This window comes from Macaca nemestrina, chromosome 4, assembly GCF_043159975.1.
Source record: "Macaca nemestrina isolate mMacNem1 chromosome 4, mMacNem.hap1, whole genome shotgun sequence".
Taxonomy (NCBI): domain Eukaryota; kingdom Metazoa; phylum Chordata; class Mammalia; order Primates; family Cercopithecidae; genus Macaca; species Macaca nemestrina.
In genome coordinates, this window is record NC_092128.1 from 125,658,726 (window position 1) to 125,664,851 (window position 6,126).

The 6,126-nt window shown below is 40.2% G+C and overlaps 1 pseudogene; it reads right to left on the reverse strand.

The window, feature by feature from the left end:
* Positions 1-2,785: 2,785 nt before the first annotated feature.
* LOC105493077 (calmodulin-like) lies at positions 2,786-5,334 on the reverse strand (annotated as a pseudogene).
* Between the last annotated feature and the right edge of the window lie 792 nt (positions 5,335-6,126).

Genomic DNA, 6,126 nt, shown 5'->3' on the forward strand with positions numbered 1-6,126 from the left:
GTCTTACGTAGCAATACCAAACTTATGTCAGGCACTATTTCTCAAAACACAACTCCACTGAGATGCACCAAGGAAAGAAAGGATTTTGTGGGCAAAAGCTTTATGACCCTCTAGGGCACTCACAATGCTCGTTAGCACACAGAGCTACAAAGAGTTCAGATTTTGCCACCCAATTTGTTACTAAAAACACTCAATTTTCAGCGCTGCTTTGGATTTCAGAATTGCAGATTCAAAACATGGTAAACCCTGTATTAAAATCCATTAAAAGTTCCTGAGTTGCTCCTGTCTCTGGTCTCTCCAGAAGAATTTATCTTTCTTTTTTGGACAATCGTTCTTTTATAAGAATTGGTCTTTCAGCCTACTTTGAGTTCACCTAGTTGTTGGAAATTTAGTAGAAAAAATAACCTTGCCTTTTAGGGTTGACTTAGGTTAAAATGTCTAATGTATATAAAGTGTTTATCATGTAACAAGGCACACGAGGGTTTATTATGTGGGATACTCCTACCACCTGTGGTGGAAGGGGTTTCTTGTGGCCTCAGGTCATGCTGGAGGGATGCCACCCCACAACTGCTCCAAAAAAAGCACCCATGCCACCACCTCACGCCAATATTCTGAACCCCACGATAGTGACCTAACAAGTGTAAGTAATAGTGAAAATCACAGGACAGACTAGTTGAACTCAGGACTGACCTAGAACATATGATATGCCAGATGACAATGAGAGATGTAGATAGATGACATGAGAAAATTAGATCAATTATCTAATAGTTGATTCATCCTTAAATGCCAGATTTTTATCTGCCATATTATTCTTACTGATTATATAGGCTGAAAGGCAGAGGGGGGATGATGAGTCTATCCAATGAATATAGAGAATGGCTCCAAATTTTAACTCTCTAAAACATCACCACGTGCTGTGTCTTTTCCTAAAAATCAGGATCTTTTTTCAACCAGTACATACCTCCTTGACCTGACAACACTTAACAAAGGACAAAAAAAAAAAAAAAAAAACACCGTTCCCAAGTTGAGTATAATCTATTTATATTTATATCCATAATCACAAGGATAACCACTGTTCCCAAATTAGGTGTACTCATGTAATAGCAGGCCCAGTTCTGGGCTCTCTATGCTTTTCCTTTTATCTGTTTGTTGGTCTTCATGCCTGTGCCACACTGTCTTGATCGCTGTAGGTTTATTGGCTTTCTATAAGTTTTGAAAGCTGGCAATGTAAGCCTGCCAACTTCTTTTTCCTTTTTTTCAAGATGGCTGTGCAGACTCTAGGTGATTTGCATTTCCATATAGATTTTAATATTTTGTCAGTTCCTACAAAAAGTCCTGCTGGGCTTTTATACACATCTATTTGGGAAGAATTGCTATCTTAGTAATACTGACTCTTATAATCCATAAACATGGTATATCTTTCCATTTATTTAAGTCTTCTTTAATATTTTCACCACCATTGTGTAGTTTTCAGTATAGAGATCTTACATATTTTTGTTGATGTATTGCAGAACATTGCATGTTTCTGTTGTTATAGTAAACATAATTTTTAAAATTTCATTTTCTAATTCTCTACCATTAGTACACTAAATTTACATTGATTTTTGCTTATTAATCATATAGACTGCAACTTTTTATTAGCTCTAGTGGTCATTCTGTAGATTCCTTAGAATTTTCTTTTTAAGTTAATGGTCTTTTTATTGGGGAAAAACTAGCATTTACAACTTGGAATGGAAGTAAACTATAACTTGTTGAACAGCAATGTTGATGACTGTGCTGAAGCCCACAGCCACAGCCTACTCTGCTGGCTCAAAGTCATGGTTCAGAGGGTTTTAAAAACAGAGTCCAAAGATGCTCCCTTGGTAAAAGTTTCTTGTTAAAAAATTTGTGTGAACAGTGACAGCCATTTCACTCTAGAACAATGCAGACAACACTAAACCAACATACATGGGCATGCCACCAGGGTATGTCATCATCACCATGGATCACGGCACACAGAAGTACAAGACGACCATCCCACTAGTCGGGCTATGTCTCAAGAGTTTATCCTTCACCCCATTTTTCTGTACATCATCCTAAGATAAACCAATTTTAAATGTTTGTTTTCAGTAAATCAGTTATGACAATTTATACTAAACAAATTGAACCAGAAACCATTTGAATAGGTTTGGATTTTTTTTTTTAAATGCAAATGGCTGACTGCTGTCAGTTGTCCAGCTGTATGCATGAAAAACTGGCCAGCCCAAACAGTGTATTAATCATGACTAAATGGAACTTTAAGGAGTCCTTATTATTAAGGTAGTACATGTACTTACATTGTAAAACTGATGTGTAGCTTGGTCTTTAGGGGACAGGATCACCAACAAATACATGCAGATTTTGTGTGTGTGGATAGAAGGTACTTTTGACATTCAGTTTTGCTATATAGAAACAGAATGAATCAGCTGGGCACAGTGGCTCACGCTTGTAATCCCAGCATTTTCGGAAGCTAAGCTGGTCAGATCACTTGACTCCAGGAGTTTGAGACCAGCCTAGCCAACATAGCAAAACCCCGTTTCTACTAAAAATACACAAAAATTAGCTGAATGTAGTGGCACACGCCTGTAATCCCAGCTAACTGGGAGGCTGAGGTATGAGAATCGCTTGAACCCAGGAAGCAAAGGTTGCAGTGAGTCAAGATCATACCACTGCACTCCAGCCTGGGTGACAGAGCAAGATTCTGTCTTAAAAAAAAGAAAAAGAAAAGAAAAAAAAAAAAAGAAAAGAAAGAAACAGAAACAGAAAATTATAAACCTTTTTTTTTTTTTTTTGCAAGAGGTAAGTAAAAGATTCCATTTGATTCTTCTAGAACAGAGAAAAGGGGCTGGAAGTAGGTCTTCATTTTTGCAGTCATAATCTGTATTAATTCTTCATAGTCAACTTGTCTGTCTCCATCAATATCTGCTTCTCTGATCATTTTATCTACTTCTTCATCTGTTAGTTTTTCTTCTGTTTGTCATGACATGATGCAGTTCTGCTGCACTGATGTAATCATTGCCACTATCGTCAAAGACTTGGAATACCTCATTATTTCTTCCTCACTATATGTGTCTTTCATTTTTCTAGCCATCATGGTCAAAAATTCGGGGAACTAAATGGTGCCATTGCCATCATCATCCACTTCATTGATCATGTCCTGCAATTCAGATTCTGTTAAGTTCTGACCCAGTGACCTCATGATGGTTCCAAGTTCCTTTGCTGTGATGGTGCCATTACCATCTTTATAAGATAGGGAGAAAGCTTCCTTGAATTCAGCAATCTGTTCTTTGGTCAGCTGATCAGCCGTGGTGCCAGCGAAGGGAGGAAGAGCAGAAGGGGCGAGGTAGCAGCATTGGCCCAGAGGCTGGGACTGCGGGGAGCCTCCTCTGCTGCTGCTGCTGCTGCTGCTGCTGCTGCTGCTGCTGCTGCTGCTGCTGCTAAGGGCATGCTGTGCACTGTGCACTGTGCCACTACCTGCATCCCCACCTACTGTGAGTAATGGCACCTCATCCATGACATTCCCAGCACCACTGCACAGGATTTTTTAATATAAGCAATAACAAGTCATGACTATAGATGACTAAAACCCAGGCCAAGCTGTACCCACAAAATTGTGTCTCTCTGTGGAATGTGTGGACCCTGAAGAAATGAAAGGGGGGAAAAACTTAAGATGTTTCATTAAGGCACTAAAACTGTATGTTTACATGACTAACAGAAATGAATACAATAACACAAAGAAGGGTGAACCAAATTAGCAAAGTTTTTGCCTCTTGATTGCTATTTCCTTTGATTTCAGGGGAGAGGGATTGATAGAGAGGATGAATCCCATTCCATCTACATTTGGATAAACCATCTACTCCTTAAACAGCATTACTATAAGTAAAAATATTCAAAAGGTCAGTCAGTCTCCCAAGCAAGATGGTGGAACAGGATTTTCCATGGCCGTCCCTTCTCAGAAACATCCATTTGAACAACTATTCATGTGTGAAAATACCTTCATAAGAGCAAAGGAATCCAAGGGATAGATTTCAGTACCTGGGTGCAGCAGAGAAATAGAAAAGAGGGCAGGAAGGACAGTTTCAGATGACCCACATCACTCGTCCCCCACACCCAGGCAATGCAGCCTGGAAAGAGATACCCTCCATGTGGGGAAGGGAGAGTTAAGTGAGCACCCAATTTTGCTGTGGACCTTAGCAGTAAAACCTGGTGCCAAGTCAGACCCCAAAGTCCAAGGCTCCAGGCTGACCCTGCAAATTAAGGCTTCAGGCCCACCTCAGATTCTGGACTGGCCCCAGCACCAGACCTACTCCCATAGTCCCAGACTTCAGGAATGCCCCAGTGATCAGCTCCTCCAGTGCCAGATCCCAGGGGCCCCCCACCATGACCCTAGGCTCCATGTCTTCTCCAACACCAGGTGGACCCCTCTGTGGGAAGGAAACTTAAGATGTAGCCCTCAGGCTACAGACTCCAGTGGACTCAAGATCCAGGCCCTCCCCTATAAACCCTAACACCAGGCCAGTCACTGTAGACTTAGGTTCCAGGGCCACTCCCATGGAACTAGGCTCCAGGCTGGCCCCAGTGGACCCAGGCTCCAGGACCATGCCTAGGGATGCAGTCTCCTGGCCCATCCCCATGGTTTCAGACACGAGACCTGCCCCCATGGGCCAGATGCCAGGTTCTCCCAAGTTAACCCTAGTGTGAGGCCAGCCCCCACAGATTCAGGACCAGGTTAATCTCCATGGACACAGACACCCGGTCCCCCAGCACCAAGTCATCCCTTTGCAGACTCATGCTTAAGTTCCACTCCAGTACCGGATCCTCTCCTGTGGACCCAGGTTCCAGCCAGGCCCTGCAGATATGGGTTCCAAGTCTGCTCCTGAAAACTCAGTCAAAAAGCCCACTGTAGTGGACCCTGGCACCAGGCAAGTCCCCTGTAAATCCAAGAAACAGGCTCACCCACCTGATGACCCAGAACCAGGTCAAACTGCCTGAAGACTCCAGCAACAAGCCTATCCACAGATCCCCACAAGGTGGCCCACCCAAAATCTCTAGATGGGCTGACTGGTGAACGGTTTTCACTGTCAAAGCCAGGATGTAAAGGTTAGAAGAAGTACCTACTTCTTCAAAGCACAGACACCAATGCAAGGCAAATATCACAAGTAATCAGGGAAACATTACACCACCAAAGGAAAAAAATAAGTAACTGATTCTAAAGATATGGAGATCTACTAACTGCCTGACAAAAATCTCAAAATAATCATGCTAAAGAAGCTGAGTGAACTATGGAGAACACAAATTAACAACTAAACCAAATCAGAAAAACAGTACATGAACAAAATTGTAAGTTAAATAAAGACATAGAAACCATTTTTTAAAAAACTGAAATTCTGGACCTAAAGAACAAAAAGAACAAAAAACAATTAACAAAATGACAATAGTAATGCCATACCTAATCAATAATTATTTTAAAGGTAAATGAATTAAAATCTCTAATTAAAAGATGTGGAATACCAAATGAGTAAAAAAAAAAGATATAACAATATACTGCTTATAAGAGATTCAGTTTAGCTTTAAAAACACACAGAGGTGAAAAGCAAAGAATGGAAAAAGATATTACATGCAAAAGGTGACCAAAAGAGAGAGCAGAGTGGCTATATTTAGACAAAATATACTTTTAAGTTAAAAACTATCATAAGAGACAAAGAAGTTTATCATATAATGATAAAGTCATCAATTTATTAAGATACTATAACAATTATAAATATGTACTCAACATTGGACCACCTGAGTATATAAAGCAAATATTAGTAGAATTGAAGGGATAAATACCCAGCAATACAATAATAGTAAGAGACTTTAACAACTCACTTTCAACAATGAACAGACAATTCAGACAGAAAATCAATAAGGAAACACTCGACTTGAACAGTACCGTAGACCAAATAAATCTAACCAACATACACAAACATTCTCTCCGACAACAGCAAAATATACATTTTTTTCAGGTGTACGTGTAACATTTTCCAGGAAAGATTGTATATCAGGCCACAAAACAAGTCTTAACAAATTTAAGAAGACTGAAATCATAATAAGTATATTTTCTAACCG